The following is a 17,302-nucleotide window of genomic DNA, read 5'->3' as shown; positions in this document are numbered from 1 at the left end:
CTGCAGGTTTGTAGTTTCCGTTGTTTTTGGTGTCTGCCCCCAGTGGGTAAGGTTGGTTCAGTAGGTTGTGTAGGCTTCCTGGTGGAGGGGATTAGTGCCTGTGTTCTGGTGGATGAGGCTGGATCTTGTCTTTCTGGTGGGCAGGACCACGTCCAGTGGTATGTTTCAGGGTGTCTATGACCTTATTATGATTTTAGGCATCCTCTCTGCTAATGGGTGGGGTTGTGTTCCTTTCTTGCAAATTGTCTGAGATAGGGTGTCCAGCACAGTATATTCTGGTCGTTGTGTGGAGCTGTGTGTTAGTGTTGAGATGGGGATCTCTGGGAGAGCTTTCTCCTTTTTATATACGTGGAGCCGGGAGGTCCCTGGTGGTCTAAAGCCCTGAACTAGGCTCTCCCACCTCAGAGGCATAGGCCTGACACCTGGCAGGAGCACAAAGACCCTGTCAGCCACACAGCTTTTGGGAAGTCTGAGGTCTTCTGCCAGCATTCAGTAGCTGTTTTGTAGGAGTTGTTCCACATGTAGATGTATTTCTGATGTAGTTGTGGGGAGGAAGGTGATCTCCATGTCTTACTCCCCCACCATCCTGAAGGTCTCCTTAATTAGATTAATTAAAATGCACCTAGGGCTTCCTTGGTGGTGCAGTGGTTAAGAGTCCGCCTGCCGATGCAGGGGACATGGGTTCATGTCCCGGTCTGGGAAGATCCCCCATGCCGTGGAGCGACTGGTCCTGTGAGCCATGGCCACTGAGCCTGCGCGTCCAGAGCCTGTGCTCTGCAACGGGAGAGGCCACAACAGTGAGAGGCCCGCATACCAAAAAAAAAAAAATTAATTAATTAATTTTTAAAAATGCACCTAAAGTTTCATCATAGAACATGATGATTATGGTTGACTTTTAGTAGTTATCTCACTAATCAGTTTGAGGGAATTTTCTTGATTCCTACTTTGCTAAAACATTATTGTTATTATTTTTAGTTATCAACAAATTTTTAATTTTACTAATTTTTTATTTATTAAGCTAATCTGAATATTTCTCAAATTTAATGTTAAAATATATAAGTAAATCAATTACTTTTCTATTTGAGTATAATTTCTTTCATGATAAATCCCACTGATTGATGATATAATTCATACATACACACACACACACACACACACACACACACAGTTGTATTAGATTTACTTATTTAATATATTTATAGTTTATGTTCATATGTAAGAATGTTCTATAATTTTTATATTGTCCTTATCACTGATTTCATAGTTCACCAGGTTTATAAAATTAGTTGTACAAAGTCCCTTTTTTGATTCTCTGCAATATTTACTATAAGAAATATTATACAATTTTATTTTATTAATTTATGCTTTTATCTGTTCTCCCTTCTATGTACTTTAGACTTCTTCTATGGTTCTGTTTCTGGCTTCTTGATTCAAATTTTTAGCTCATTTGTGTTCAGTTTTTCTTGGTTTTGATTATAGAATGTGTTTTGTCTGCTAGCAAGCATTTAAGAGTTTTTAAAATTATTTCATTGATCCTGACAAATATACTCCATGTATGCTTGAAAAGAATTTATATTCTCTTTCTGGCATACATATAATATAATTATATACAATATATACCAATTATATAAATACTAAATGATAAAAATAGCATAAATATGTATATATTTATATATAATTATCTTATACATATATTTATATCATTACTATCTATCTGTTTAATCTACCACAGTATGATATTGGTTAAAGGATAGACCTGTAAATAATAATAGATTCCAGACATAGGATCACATATATGGTTAACCAATTTTCATCAAGGAAGCCAAGGAAATTCAAGATAGTAATTTAAACAAATAATGCCAAAACTATGAGATATTTTTCTACAAAAGAACTCTCAATCCCACCTTGCACTATACAAAGATTAATTAAGTTGAAATGAGTGATAAACATAAATATCAAACTTAAAATTATAAATATTAGAATAAAACATAGAAGAAAATCCTTGTGGCCTTGGGTCAAACAAGAATTTTCTTAGCTACAACATAAAAGTCATGAACCATGATGTTTTGAAAAAATTGATAAATTGGACTTCCTCAAAATTAAAACTTTTGCATTTCAAAAGGCACTCTTTAGAAAATGACAGGATAACTTAAGACTAGGAGACAATATATACAAAATAATTCTCTGATGAGGGACTTGTATTCAGAATATATAAAGACCTGTTTTAACTTAACAAGAAAATAACTAAATTAAAAATGTGCAGAAGATTTGAGCAGAAACTTCATCAAAGATGATGCATAGGTAGTAAGCAAAAACATGAAAAGATGCTCACTACCATTAGTCATTAAGGAAATGCAAATTAAAATCACAATGAAATATTATTACACATGTATTAGAATGACTAAAGTAGAACAGACAGTACCAGGTACTGGCAAGAATGTGGAGCAGCTGGAATATTTATACATTGTTGGTGGGAATGCAAACTAGTATAGACATGTTAGAAATCAGTTTTCTCACAAAGTTAGATACTTATCATTTGACTCAGAAATCTCACTCCTGTGTATTTACTCAGGAGAAAGAAAATACGTGTTCACAAAAAATACTGTATGGGAAATTTTATTGCATGTTGATAATTGCCAAAAACTAGAAACAACGCAAATGTCAATCAACTGTTAAATGGATAAACAAACTGTGGAACACCATGGAAAGGAATTCTATGCAGCAATAAAATGGAAGGATTTACTGATGTATGCAATACATGGATGACTAGCAAATACATGACGCTAAGTGAAAGAAGCCAGATTCAAAAAGCCACAAATTGTATTATTCCATTAACATGATGTTCTGGAAAAGTCAAAACTGTAAGTTTTTTTTTTAATTGCTAACAGCAAATATTTATTCATGATTGAAGCCAAGAAGAATTTATAAATGCATTTTAATACCTTGCTGATAAAATAACATTTCACCTTTTCAAGCTTGTAAGGAATACTGGAAGGCTTTGATGTGTATATCTATCTAACAAAAAAAGAACAGTGGTAACCATGGGCTGGATGTGGGAAAAGTAGGTTGACAAAGGAACATTTGAGAATTTTGCGGGGGTGATGCAAATGTTCACTATCTTTAGTGTGCTAGTGGTTACACATCTGCGTGCATTGTTAAAAATCATAGAACTGTACCGGGAAAAAAGAAAAATTTATTGCATATAAATTATAGCCTAATAAACCAGACTTAATTGTTTTAATTTCTTTTTTTATGGAGGTCTCATACGTATTTGTGGGGCATTTTTCTTGAATGCTTTATATTTTTGTTAGCATTTTAGATAGTATATTTTTTAATTTCAGTGTTGAACCATTTATTAAAGCATAAAGTTAGGGTTTATTTTTATGATATCTGTTAAGTTCCAACAAACCTGCTGAATTGTTACATTATTTTATTTTTCAAATGCTTTTGAATTTTTCTCTGCACACAATTATCTCATTAGTGGATTATAAACATTTTGTTTATTCCTCAAAAATTAAAAAAAAACAAGGAAAGTAAAGCCCACAGAGTATTTATCATTTACTTAAGTCCACAGGACTTGAAAGTGCCAGAACCATACTTCCAACACTGTTCTTTCAAATGTAAATCTCAGAGCGTTCTTTAATTCGTGTTTTACTTTTATTATTTAATTGCTTTAATTATTTTATTTCAGGCATTTGTATTGGATGTGTATTGTTTGGATATCTCATTTATGCCAGTTCAGCACCTATTTACTATTTTCTAATAATAAATTCTCAATTTCCATCAAGAAAACACCCAGTGCTGCACTCCATCTCTGACTTTGGGTGGGGTTGATGCATACATATCTGATCAGAGCAGCACATGTGCTGTCCACAATAAATGGTTTAGGGATCAACACATGACTTACTCCAGGCTTATCATTCAATCTTCAAAATTTAAATGGACATATAAAAGGGAGGAGCACTCTTTCCACTAGGTTTAAAGTGCTATAGAATATAAGTGTGAAGCTTTCACACTGCTCTGTGGGGAGAATCTCCCTGAGGATGAAGCCAGAACACAGGAAAGCAGAATCAAGGGACAGAGACAGAATTATGATGGCATCTTTGATTCAATTTTCCTGAAAGCCAAATTTGTCCCTGGACTTTTCAGTTATGTAAAATAATAAAATTTTTGCTTGAACTGGTTTGAGTATGAAAGTATCCTCTGATATATTGAAGCATAAAATAAAACATTGATCTGGAAACTGAGAGGTCTCACATGTAAGGCATGGTATCAAGGACCTCACAGACTTATAAAGGAGAGAAAGAATGCACATAAATTTGTAAATTTATTATGATAATAACTCTTTTCCTTTGCCTCAATGTCTGATTACCTCACTTTTGAGACCATTTGTAAGAATAAATTGTATTAGATAAATGTAAGTCATTCCCTCATTCAAGCCAAGAAGAAATAATACTTTCAATTCTACCAAATACAGGGAGAAAAAAAAAATGAAGTAAATCCTTATCTGAGTAAGGAGATGTCATCCTAAAAAAACTCAGTTTCAGATTTTATTTAATGCCATTGACATATCTTTGGACGTACTTTATTTCAAAATCTAGATTCCCTAATCATTGTGAGTTTTAAAGATCAGAAGAAGACGTGATTCTAAACATTTAAAAATAAACAGCTTTAGCATCTGTGGAATAAAAGCACATGAAGATGACTGCAAGATTTGCTCTCTGAAGCTGGGAATAAAACTAAGAACCTTCTCAGTGCTCACAACTTTCTCCCATTTTTGTAGATCATACTATTGTTAAATTAAAAAGCTGAAGAAATAAGTGTACAAATCTATGCATTGAAAATATTATATAACAGTTTTTAAAATGCTGTAAATTGGAAATCAGTCAAAATCTATAGGCTTCTTAATCCCAAATGACATTTAACACTTTCTACCCAGCAAAAGGTTAATTAAAAGTAATTTTTAGACCATATCAATGTGAAATGGGAGAAGAAATTTAATGACATTAAGAGAGTTAAATTGTGAAAATTTATGCCTGTAAATACTGATAAAATGTCAATCTCTGTATATATGGACAATGTATAAATTGGCTAAGATCAAGTATGTCTTTGACACATTTTTTTTACAGAATTGTGTTAAACCTATAGAACAATTTAAAGAGAATTGACATCTTTATAATGTCCAGTGTTACAATCCATGAACGTGAATTGTGAATCATGAATCCATTAGGGTCTTCTTTGATTTCTTTCATCAACATTTTGTGATTTTTAGGATAAAAGTCCTTTACATGTATTATTACAGTTATACGTGAGTATTTTATTTTGGGGAAACAATTGTAATTTTTTAAAAAAAATTTTGATTTCTACATGTTTCTTTTGATTTTTATTTTTTTTTAATTGGGATATAGTTGTTTTACAATGTTGCATTAGTTTCTACTGTACAACGAAGTGGAGCCCCCTGTGCTATACAGTGGGTTCTCATTAGTTATCTATTTTATACATATTAGTGTGTATTTGTCATCAATTTTCCAATTCATCCCACACCCCTTTTCCCCCTTGGTGCCCATATGTTTGTTCTCTACGTCTGTGTCTCTATTTCTGCCTTGCAAACAGGTTCATCTGTACCATTTTTCTAGATTCCACATATATGCATTAATATATGATATTTGTTTTTCTCTTTCTGACTTACTTCACTCTGTATGACAGTCTCTATGTCCATCCATGTCTCTATAAATGACTCCGTTTCATTCCTTTGTATGGCTGAGTAATATTCCACTGTATATATGTACCACATCTTCTTTATCCATTCATCTGTCGATGGGCATTTAGGTTGCTTCCATGACCTGACTATTGTAAATAGTGCTGCAATGAACATCGGGGTGCATGTATCTTTTTGAGTTATGGTTTTCTCTGGGTATATACCCAGTAGTGGGATTGCTTCTTAGTATATACAAATATAATTGATTTTTATGTGTGACTCATAAATCTTGCAACTGTGTTGAAATCTCTTAATAGTTCTAAGAATTTTTTGTATATTCCTTGAGATTTTCGATGTAAACAATCGTATCATATGGAAATAGAGCCAATTTATTTCTTTAATGTTTTTCTCACCCTATTGCACTGACTAGAACTTCTAGTTTAATAAGAGTAGTGAGTACAGACATCCTCACCTTATCCCAATTTTAGAGGGAAAATATTCAGTTTTTCACTGTTTTTTTTTTACACCCTTATACAATCATCTTTATTGATTTGTAAAAGCTGTATACACACCTAAAACCCTGAATTTACTTTGTAAAAATAAATCTTTAGCAATAAATGGCACTATCAAAATCCCATTATTCTCAGGCTATTATGTAGTTATTTACATGCTTTTCAGCAATGGTTGAAAAGAATCTTAGAGAACAAAAGCCAGTATATCAAAAAACTCTGTAAATTGCATTTGCAATTATACTGTTGTTTAACAGCTATATGAAAATATGGCTACATGCCTTACATTAATGACAATGTAGCTATCTGTGTTGCTACGGTGTGCTAGAAGCACACAAGCTGCCACTGGTCTCCACTCTGTCATCAGTGCATTCTTTACTGCACAATGCTTTCCCAGTGGAACACCTGTGACAAACTACTTATGGAGAATGATAAAGTGCTATAAAAAAGAGGGACTGGACCCACACCTGTCTCTGCCATCTGGTCTTTTTCTCACTCAAGCAGTGTTGTATTTTTAGAAAACCATGCCTCTACTGAACATACTTCATATTTGATTTTTAAAATATCAGTATTTTAAAGTTGGTGAGTTTTGTCAAGGTGTTTTGAGACAGAAACATGAAAAGCTTAAAGGCACAATGAGAGGGAAGTGAATGCTACATATAAAATATATTTCAAGTCTTCTAGGTTACTCAAGTCCAAAACCTTCTGAATTTGAAATTCCAATAATCAATTTCTGTTTCAGGTCCTTTTTGTTCTTGCAGGGGGGAAGGCAAAGTTGATTGAAGCAGGTGTGGGCCACAGGCAACCAGTTAGTTGAAGTTTCATTCTTTGAGATTTTAAAGTTCAAGTCAGCCATTCCTCCTACAGGTACTCTGTCACTTCCTGTGGTAAAATGCAGCAACTTCTTTTGAAGATCAAGAGGAAATCCAAGCACAACATCCCAAAAGTATTGTATAGTCAAGTCGGTTTTTGCATAGACATCATACTGAGTACTTCTCTGCAGGGCGTGCATATCCAGTTCAGGACTTCCACAGACCAGAATTTCAACCTCTTCTGGACGAAGCAGCATTAGGAAATTTGAAGCAAACACACTGTGAAATCCATAACAAAATGCAGCAAACTGCTTATAGATGGATTTGTTGAAAAGAAAGTCAATATAAAGCTGTACATATTCTTTCCTATTTTGATTGGTAACTGGAATTTTATCACCACCTGGCTTTAAATTATAGGACTTAATTATTCCGAATTCTTCTTGAAACACCTGAAATATTGAATAGAAATCTTCTTCAACATTGCCTTCATATGACCGGAGTTCACTTGATCCATGGTCCAGCTCAGGCATAATTTGACTCAGGTCGTCAGTGGTAACACTGCAGATGCCTACTGGCATATTTTGGTCATTAGGAACGATGGGAGGGCTCAATAATTTCTTGTAGCAGCAGCAGGGGAAACGAATATCCAAAGCAATGCTGTTATAAACAGCTAGTCCCATAAGAATTCCAACCAATCGGAATTCAGAATAGTTGTCACATTTAAAGCTGCTAAACCAATGGCAGTATAAATACTTATGATACGTAAACATGCCATAATCTGGATGAAAAATTTGGCGAATTAGAAGAAGGAACCATTCTTTAGTCAAGACGCCCATACCCAAACCAGCTTCCCCTACAAAGGTAACTTTCAACTGCTTTTTCCAAGTCTGCTCTTTTCCAGGTTAACTCATCAAGAGAATCCCTGACCAGATACGTCCACCTTACTTTCATATTTAGAAATAACATATTCATATCAGGTCTCTCTCTTCTAGATACTTTATCCACCAGACTTTGCTGTGAGAATTTCCAAAGCTCTGCCAGGTGTGGTATTCTTCCATGAGATCAATATGATCCAATGTAGAATTATAGAAATCAGTATAAGGAATAAGGGGAGGAAGAACCAAATTGTTTGCAGTATTAAGTAAAGCCAACACTTTAGATGATGATGGGATCCACCAGGAACACTTTGATATAGGTGGAAATTCTTCAGGCTTTGCAGGAAACAGGTGTAAAGAAATAAACTGCAGCAATCTCTCTACCAATTATTTGAACCTCTTCTGGGATAATTTTTTAAACCAGTGAACTAGGAAATGATGGTCAGCTTCTACTAACGTAGCTATCTGTTGTAGCAAGTGAGCATAGATGACATATGTAGATGTGTTATTAAATTGAGGACTCTGTAAAAGTATAAAATATGCTCTAAGATAACCTTTTGTTCATGGACTTTTCCATTCTTGTAACAGGCTGTTAATGATTCCCTTTAATATTGTCTTCTGAATGTCTTGAGGCTGCTAGTATTGGAGGGTCTCCTGCAGAGGTGGTGGGTGGCTCTGTCTCACCATGAGGACAAGGACACTGGCAGCAGAAGTTCTGGGAAGTACTCCTTAGCATGAGCCCTCCCAGAGTCAGCCATTAGCCCAACTGAAGAACACAGGTAGCTCACTCTGTTTTTAATTAATTTAATTTTATTGAAGTATATTTGATTTACAGTATTGTGTTACTTTCAGGTGTCCAGCAAAGTGATTCAGTTATATATATATCATATATATATACATATATATATGATATATATATCTGATCCTGGACTTTTGCTTGTTGGGATTTTTTAAATTACTGATTCAATTTCAGTCCTGGTAATTGGTCTGTTCATACTTTCTATTTCTTTCTGATTCAGTCTTAGGAGATTGTACCTTTCTAAGAATTTGTCCATTTCTTTTAGGTTTCCCATTCTATCAGTGTATAGTTGATCATAATAGTCTCTTATGATTCTCTGTATTTCTGTGGTGCTGGTTGTAGTAACTTTTTTTTCAGTTCTGATTTTATTGATTTGGGCCCTCTCCCTTTTTTTGATGATTCTGGATAAAGGTTTATCAATTTTATTTATCTTTGCAAACAATCAGTTTTGGGGTTCATTGATTTTTCTTAGTCTGTCTTTCATTTATTTCTGCTCTGATCTTTATGATTTCTTTCCTTTAACTAACGGGGTTTTGTTTGTTCTTCTTTCTCTACTTGCTTTAGGTGTAAGTTTAAGTTGTTCATTTGAGATTTTTCTTGTTCCTAAGGTAAGCTTGTATCACTATAAACTTCCCTCTTAGAACTGCTTTTAGTGTGCCCCATAGGTTTTAGATCATCTTGTTTTCATTTTCACTTGTCTCTAGGTTTTTTTTTTTTAACTTCCTCTTTGATTTCTTCAGTGATCCATTGGCTGTTTAGTAACATATTATTCAGCCTCCATGTGGTTGTGTTTTTTCTGTTTTGTTTTTTTTTTCTTGTAGTTGATTTTTAATCTCATAGTGTTGTGGTCATAAAAGATGCTTCATATGATTTCAATTTTCTTAAATCTACCAAGGTTTGCTTTGTGGCCCAGCATGTGATTTATACTGGAGACAGTCTTTCACTCTTGATGCATGGTGATAGCTGGAAATTTTGGTAGATGCTCTTCATCAGGTTGAGGTAATTCCACTTTATTACTAATATACTTAGAGTTTTTATCATTAATTAATGTTGGATTTTCTAAAATGCTTTTTCTTTGTCAATTGATATGTCATTTGATTTTTCTTTTTCAGCTTATAGATATGGTGAATTAAACTGATTGATTTTCAAATGTTGAAGCAGTCTTCCATACCTGTTATAGATTTCACTTGGTAATTATGTTTTTTTTATACCTTTCTGGATTCAATTTTCTAATATTTTGTTGACAGTTTTTATGTGTAAGCTCATGGAGATACTGGTCTGTAGATGTTTTTCCTCTTTCTTTCCTTTTTATTTTGTACTGTCCTTGTTTGGTTTTGATATCATGTTGATACTAGCCTTATAGAATGTGTTGGAAAATGTTTTGCACACTTTTATATTCTGGAAGAGATTATGTAAAATTGTTGTATTCTTTAACTGTTTGGTAGAAATCTTCAGTGAAACACCTGGGTCTGGTTTCATTTTGGAGAGCTTTTAAACTACAAATTCAATTTCTTTAAAGGTAATAAGATTATTTCATTTGACTATTTCATCTTTACTGAGCCTTAGTAGTTTGTGGGTTTTGAGGAATTTGTCCATTTCTTCTAAATTGAATTTATGACTGCAGAATTGTTTATAGTAGTCTCCTCTTATGCTTTCAATGACTACAAGATCTGTAGTGATGTTTCTTGTTTCATTCTTAATATTAGTAATTTATGTCTTTGCTAGTTGTTTTCTTTGTCAGCCTTAGTAGAGCATTATCAATTTTATTTTTTTCCCAAAGAAACAACTTTTTCATTGATTTTCTCTATTGTTTTCCTGTTTTCAATTGCATTGATTTCTACTTGTGTCTTTATTATTTCTTCCTTATTCTTGCTTTGGGTATATTTTGTTATTCTTTTCCTATTTTTTTGTCATTCTTTAAAAAATTTTTTTTATGTTATTGATTAGAGGCTTTAGGTGAACCTCACATATTTTAATATGTTGTATTTTCATTTTTATTTAGTTCTATGAATTTTTAATTTACTTTGAGATTTCTTCCTTGACCCAAGGATTATTTAGGCTATTTCTAAGTATAGAGACTAGACTAATTTCTAGTTTGATTCTATTATTTTCATAGAACATACTATAAAAATTACAAGTATCTTACATTTGTTGAGGTTTGTTTTATGACCCAGGATATGGTTTATCTTAGTGAATATTCCATAGTGCTTTAAAAAAAGTGTATTCTGGGCTTCCCTGGTGGCGCAGTGGTTGAGAGTCTGCCTGCCGATGCAGGGGACGCAGGTTCGTGCCCCAGTCTAGGAAGATCCCACATGCCACGGAGCGGCTGCGCCTGTGAGCCATGGCCGCTGAGCCTGCGTGTCCGGAGCCTGTGTTCTGCAACGGGAGAGGCCACAACAGTGAGAGGCCCGCGTACCGAAAAAAAAAAAAGTGTATTCTGCTATTGTTGTATCAACCCATATATTTGAGTAACCACTAAATTTAAATTATATGAGGTAAGTGTATACATAAGGCCTAGTCTCTACCTTTGAGTATCTAATAAAATGGTCCAAGAAAATCTATTTATAAAAATAATTATACCTATATCCCCATTAAAAATAATAATAATTATAAAATGGTGATAATCAGAAATTTCCAAATGATTGAGATAAGAACATTTTTATAGAAAGAGTGGTATTTTTGTCAGACATTAAAGGATGGGTGAAGCTCCAATATACGAGATTTGAAGGAAATATATTAGTTTTGTTTATGTAGGGCATGGAGGCAGAGAGAGGAAAAGGGAAGGAGGTGACTACCTACTCTTCTAGGATACAGGATTCTACCAATCAAACGTTAAACAGAACCAGATCTAAACACTGGGTGTTGATACAAAAAGATTTCAGATCTCATGCCTCTGATGTTTTATGTTTTCCTTCCTGGGGAAGCTCTCTTCTAAGGCTCAGTGATTTACAGATTGTTAGTACACAAGTGGACTTTGAGAAACTAAGAAATCTAGGTCTGTAAATGTTTCACAACAACGGTTGATTTCCGTTCAAAACAAAAGAGAGAGACCTGTTACAAACTATACAAATTATAATATGCCAGAACAGGTAAGAACTGAAAATGTAAGGCTTTGGGTAAAGAACCAAAACACTTTTTTCTGTTAAATAAGAGAAAGCACAGTTTCCCTAGAAGTTAAACATGTATTATGAAATTATAAAACATATTAATCATATAATTTTTCCTACTACAACAAGCAAGTCAAAATATGAAGAAACATTGGAATTATTCATAGCATGTAGGGGAAATGAAAAATATAAGATATTTTATGTCAACTTGATAAAAGTAAAGTTTCTTATATGCACACATTTTACATATCCATTATTTATATTTGCAGATGAAAAATGGAGGGTTAAAGACATATACAGCACTTGCTCAGCATCACATAGTTGGTTAGAGGTAAATTTTTCAATTTTATTCAGGACCTTGTTCTTAACAGTTCATGTACTTTCTTGTAAAACAAAAACCATAGCTCTCTGCTCATAATAAAAATCTTTACAAAATGGCAAAAGAAAAAAAAGCATGTCAATGTTCCCAAAGAGAATATTAACTATATATTCCTTAATAATGCTCACATTTCTATATCTTGGTTTTCCTTGTAGTTCATAGGTTACTCTTGGTTAGTGTCATTAGCTGGGCTTCCTCTTTTCCAGACTGATAACATGGAAGAACCCAGGGCTCAGTCCTTGATCTTCTCTTCTCTATCTTCACTCACTCCCTTAATGATCTCGTCTAGTCTCATAGGTTTAAATACCAACTTTATGCTGATGGTTACCAAATTTGTTTCCCAAGCTCTGACTCTGTATACCCGACTGTGTCCTCAACATCTCCATTTGGATAATTTATAGCATCTCACCCTTCACCTGTTCAAATGAACTGCTACTTCTATGCCCCAAACTTGCTCCAACTTCAGTGTCCTCCCTCTCAATTGATAGCAATTATATCTCTCCATTTAGTCAGGCAAAAAAAAAAAAAAAAAAAAAAAAAAAACCTTGGAGACATTACCGATTGTTTTATTCATTTAATACCCTATATTCATTTTGTAAGGAAATCCCAATGCCTCTACCTTCAAAATATATCTTGCAGAGACCATCAAAATGGCAGAGGAGTAAAAACCAGAGATCACCTTCCTCCCCACAAATACATCAGAAATACATCTACATGTGGAACAACTACAGAATGCCTGCTGAATGCTGGCAGAAGACCTCAGACTTCCCAAAAGGCAAGAAACTCCCCACGTACCTGGGCAAAAGAAAAAACAGAGAAAAAAGAATACGGATGAGACCTGCACCTCTGGGAGGGAGCTGTGAAGGAGAAAGTTTTCCACGCCCCAGGAAGCCCCTTCACTGGCAGAGATGGGGGGTGGTGGGGGGAGCTTCAGAGCCATGGAGGAGAGTGCAGCAATAGGGGTGCAGAGGGCAAAGTGGAGAAATACCCGCACAGGGGATCAGTGCCGACCAGCACTCACCAGCCTGAGAGGCTTGTCTGCTCACCCGCTGGATGGGTAGTGGCTCAGAGCTGAGGCTCCGTCTTCAGAGGTCAGATCCCAGAGAGAGGACTGGGGTTGGCTGCGTGAACACAGCTGGAAGGGGGCTAGTGTGCCACAGCTAGCCGGGAGGGAGACTGGGAAGAACTCTGGACCTGCCTAAGAGGCAAGAGACAACTGTTTCAGGGTGCACGAGGAGAGGGGATTCAGAGCACCACCTAAACGAGCTCCAGAGACAGGCGCAAGCCACGGTTATCAGCAGGGACACCGGAAACGGGCATGAAATGCTAAGGTTCTTGCTGCAGCCACCAAGAAGCCTGTGTGTAAGCACAGATCACTATCCACACCTCTCCTCCTGGGAGCTGTGCAGACTGCCACTGCCAGGGTCCTGTGATCAAGGGACAACTTCCCTGGGAGAACACATGACGCGCCTCAGGCTGTTGCAATATCACGCCAGCCTCAGCCACCACAGGTTTGCCCTGCGTTCTGTAACCCTCCCTCCCCCTGGCCGGAGTGAGCCAGAGCTCCCTAATCAGCTGCTACTTTAATCCCGCCCTTTCTGAACGAAGAACAGACGCCCTCAGGCAAGCTACATGCAGAGACGAGGCCAAATCCAAAGCTGAACCCCAGGAGCTGTGCAAACAAAGAAGAGAAAGGGAAATTTCTCCCAGCAGCCTCAGGAGCAGCGGGTTAAAACTCCACAATCAACATGATGTACCCTGCATCTGTGGAATACCTGAATAGACAACACATCATCTGAAAATTGAGGCCTTGAACTTTGGGAGCAACTGTAGATTTGGGGTTTGCTTTCTGCATCTAATTTGTTTCTGCTTTTATGTTTATCTTAGTTTAGTATTTAGAGTTTATTATCATTGGTAGATTTGTTTATTGATTTGGTTTCTCTCTTCCATTTTTTTTTAAATGTATATATATATATATATATATATGTTTTTTTTTTCCTTTTTCCCTTTTTCTGAGTGTGATGTGTATGCTTCTTTGTGTGATTTATCCGAGGGTTCTCTCTGTCCGTTTTTTAAAATATAGCTTTTAGCACTTGTTATCATTGGTGGATTTCTTTTTTGGTTTGGTTGCTCTCTTCTTTCTTTTTTCTTTTCTTAAATTACATTTTAATTTTTTTATTTTAATATTTTATTTTATTTTATTTTTTCTTTCTTTTATTCTCCATTTTCTTCTGAGCTGTGTGGATGACAGTTTTGGTGCTCCGGCTGGGCGTCAAGCCAGTGCATCTGAGGTGGGAAAGCTGAGTTCAGGACACTGGTGCACCAGAGACCTCCTGGCTCCACATAATATCAAACAGCGACAGCTCTCCCAGAGATCGCCACCTCAGTGCTAAGACCCAGCTCCACTCAATGACCAGCAAGCTGCAGTGCTGGACAACATATGCCATACAACTAGCAAGACAGGAATGCAACCACACTCATTAGCAGAGAGGATGCCTAAAATCATAATAAGGTTACAGACACCCCAAAACACACCACCGGATGTGGTCCTGCCCACCAGAAAGACAAGATCCAGCCTCATCCACCAGAACACAGGCACTAATCCCCTCCACCATGAAACCTACCCAACCCACTGAACCAACCTTACTCACTGGGGACAGACACCAAAAACAACGGGAACTACGAACTTGCAGCCTGCAAAAAGGAGACACCAAACACAGTAAGTTAAGCAAAATGAGAAGAGAGAGAAACACACAGCAGATAAAGGAGCAAGGTAAAAACATACCAGACCAAAAAAATGAAGAGGAAAAAGGCAGTCTCCCTGAAAAAGAATTCAGAGTAATGATAGTAAAGATGATATAAAATCTTGGAAATAGAATGGAGAAAATTCAAGAAACGTTTAACAAGAACCTACAAGAACTAAAGAGCAAACAAGCAATGATGAACAACACAATAAATGAAATGAAAGATTCTCTAGAAGGAATCAACAGCAGAATAACTGAGGCAGAAGAACGGATATGTGACCAGGAAGAAAAGATAGTGGAAATAACTACTGCAGAGCAGAAAAAAGAAAAAAGAATGAAAATAATTAAGGACAGTCTCAGAAACATCTGGGACAACATTAAATGAACCAACAATCAAATTATAGGGGTCCCAGAAGAAGAAAAAGAAAGGGACTGAGAAAATATTTGAAGTGATTATAGTTGAAATTTCCCTATTATGGGAAATGAAATAGTCAATCAAGTCAAGGAAGTGCAGAGAGTACCATACATGATAAATCCAAGGAGAAACACACCAAGACATATATTAATCAAACTATCAATAATTAAATACAAAGAAAAAATATTAAAAGCAGCAAGGGAAAAACAACAAATAACACACAAGGGAATCCCCATAAGGTTAACAGCTAATCTTTCAGCAGAAACTTGGCAAGCCAGAAGGGACTGGCAGGATATATTTAAAGTGATGAAGGAGAAAAACCTATGACCAGGATTACTCTACTCAGCAAGGATCTCATTCAGATTTGATGGAGAAATTAAGCCTTTACAGACAAGCAAAAGCTAAGAGAATTCAGCACCACCAAACCAGCTTTACAACAAATGCTAAAGGAACTCCTCTAGGCAGGAAACACAAGAGAAGGAAAAGACCTACAATAACAAACCCAAAACAATTAAGAAAATGGTATAAGAACATACATATTGATAATTACGTTAAATGTAAGTGGATTAGATGCTCCAACCAAAAGACATAGACTGGCTGAATGGATACAAAAACTAGACCCATATATATGCTGTCTACAAGAGACCCACTTCAGACCTAGGGACACATACAGACTGAAAGTGAGGGGATGGAAAAAGATATTCCATGCAAATGGAAATCAAAAGAAAGCTGGAGTAACAATTCTCATATCAGATCAAATAGACTATAAGATAAAGACTATTACAAGAGACAAAGAAGGAAACTATATAATGATGAAGGGATGAATCCAAGACAAAGATATAACAATTATAAATATTTATGCACCCAACATGGGAGCACCTCAGTATATAATAAGGCAAATGCTAACAGCAATAAAAGGAGAAATCAACAGTAACACAATCATAGTAGGGGACTTTAACACCTCACTTTCAACAATGGACAGATCATCCAAAATAAAAATAAGTAAGGAACCACAAGCTTTAAACGATACATTAACAAGATGGACTTAATTGCTATTTATAGGACATTCAATCCAAAAACAACAGAGTACGCTTTCTTCTCAAGTGCTCATGGAACATTCTCCAGGATAGATTATATCTTGGGTGACAAACCAAGCCTTGCTAAACTTAAGAAAATTGAAATTGTATCAAGTAACTTTTCTGACCACAATGCTATAAGACTAGATATCAATTACAGGAAAATATCTGTAAAAAGTACAAACACATGGAGGGTAAACAATACACTACTCAATAACCAAGAGATCACTTAAGAAATCAAAGAGGAAATCAAAAAATACTTAGAAACAAATGACAATGAAAACACGATGACCCAAAACCTATGGGATGCAGCAAAACAGTTCTAAGAGGGAAGTTTATAGCAATACAATCCTACCTCTAGAAACAAGAAACATCTCAAATGAACAATCTAAACTTACACCTGAAGCAATTAGAGAAAGAAGAACAAAAAAAACCCCAAAGTTAGCAGAAGGAAAGAAATTATAAAGATCAGATCAGAAATAAAAAAAAAAATGAAGGAATAGCAAACATCAATAAAATTAAAAGCTGGTCTTTGAGAAGATAAAAAAAATTGACAAACCATTAGCCAGACTTATCAAGAAAAAAAGGGAGAAGACTGAAATCAATAGAATTAGAAATGAAAAAGAAGTAACAACTGACACTGCAGAAATACAAAGGATCATGAGAGGTTACTACAGGCAACTATTTGCCAATAGAATGGACAACCTGGAAGAAATGGAAAAATTCTTAGAAGAACACAACCTTCTGAGATTGAACCAGGAAGAAATAGAATATATAAACAGACCAATCACAAATACTGAAATTGAGATTGTGATTAAATCTTCCAACAAAAGCCTAGGACCAGATGGCTTCACAGGAGAATTCTATTAAACATTCAGAGAAGAGCTA

The 17,302-nt window shown here is 35.4% G+C and overlaps 1 pseudogene; it reads right to left on the bottom strand.

The window, feature by feature from the left end:
- Nucleotides 1–6,322: 6,322 nt before the first annotated feature.
- On the bottom strand, nucleotides 6,323–8,017 carry LOC111172692 (putative E3 ubiquitin-protein ligase HECTD2 pseudogene; annotated as a pseudogene).
- Between the last annotated feature and the right edge of the window lie 9,285 nt (nucleotides 8,018–17,302).

This window comes from Delphinapterus leucas, chromosome 4 (genome assembly GCF_059928025.1).
Source record: "Delphinapterus leucas isolate spDelLeu-1000000601 "Yukka" chromosome 4, BTC_Dleu_Yukka2, whole genome shotgun sequence".
NCBI lineage: Eukaryota > Metazoa > Chordata > Mammalia > Artiodactyla > Monodontidae > Delphinapterus > Delphinapterus leucas.
This window is presented reverse-complemented; position numbering and strand designations above follow the sequence as displayed.